The following is a 1,184-nucleotide window of genomic DNA, read 5'->3' as shown; positions in this document are numbered from 1 at the left end:
GCATCAGTGCTGCAGAGCGTTTCTCCAGTCCAACGCCACATACACTGTTCATTTCCCAAACACTAATAGTTTGTGTAGGATAATAGCAATTCCTCTCTGCCTTCATGGATGGAACTGTGCTAGATGTGGTATTCAGTCACATGGGCAATGGCGAAATAGAGTTACAGTATCCTAGCCCTCTTTCTGCTAGGTGAACTCTCATCAGTGATCGTGGAGTGGTCTAAAATTCAAAAACTCAACTACTATCATACCACACTGCAGACACCCAATACCATCCAACCTTGGAAGCTAAGCAGTGTGGGGCTTGGTCAGTACTTGGATGGGGGACCACCTAATAAGACCAAGTGTAGTAGAGTCCTGAGGATCCAAAATACTCAGGTCCTAACACTGACATCAGAATCACCACTCATCTTCCTTCAAACTAAAACTCCAAACATATCTATAACCGTGGGATATCTCCATTTTTTTTTTATTAAATCCAGATAGCACCCCTCAATTTTCCACTAATACCAAGGAACCTGCCTGGCACTCTATAAGAGAACATTCTGAAAGAATAGGGCCATTTGAGAGCCATTATCTACCAATGTGAGCTCCCTACACATTGACCAATTTGATGGTCCCCATATACTGTACTAAAGATATCTTCCTATAAGCCTAAGTGATCATGGGAAGTTCTCAATGTTACATGATTGTAAATATATATAGTGACCACAGAATATTTGTTTCTGCAGCGGGGTACACTGGTATTCCACAGGGAATAACATCGTGGTGTAGAGTTGGATCTTGATCCGAGGCACCAACAGGCTAAAGCTTTGACAGTTCCCAGGATGCATTGCACGGCCTCCTCTATAGCCCCGCCTCCAGGCACTGGAGCTCAGTTTGTAAGTTGGTGCCTGCAGAGCAGGCAGCTAACAGGTGGGGCTGCGCTAGGCAGCCCTGAAAATAGCTTATCTTAGAAGACTTCAAGGACCGCAGCACTTTTATGTCAGTCTGACTCCATCATCTCCCCAGCAGCACTGCATACTCCTGCGGCCTGGTTCCCGAGAAGCGCACTGGACTTCAGGCACACACCGCTGATGCTCTCCTGGATCGCATGGCTGCACATCAGGGAGGAGGTAAGAGGGTCCCCCAGGTGGTACCCGCCGGTTAATTGCAATCTGGTCGTGGTCCCAGGAAACGGACCG

The 1,184-nt window shown here is 47.2% G+C and overlaps 1 pseudogene; it reads left to right on the top strand.

The window, feature by feature from the left end:
* Nucleotides 1-237: 237 nt before the first annotated feature.
* LOC134895957 (5S ribosomal RNA) lies at nucleotides 238-356 on the top strand (annotated as a pseudogene).
* Nucleotides 357-1,184: the final 828 nt, after the last annotated feature.

Source organism: Pseudophryne corroboree, chromosome 3, assembly GCF_028390025.1.
Source record: "Pseudophryne corroboree isolate aPseCor3 chromosome 3, aPseCor3.hap2, whole genome shotgun sequence".
In the NCBI taxonomy this organism is placed as follows: Eukaryota; Metazoa; Chordata; class Amphibia; order Anura; family Myobatrachidae; genus Pseudophryne; species Pseudophryne corroboree.
This window is presented reverse-complemented; position numbering and strand designations above follow the sequence as displayed.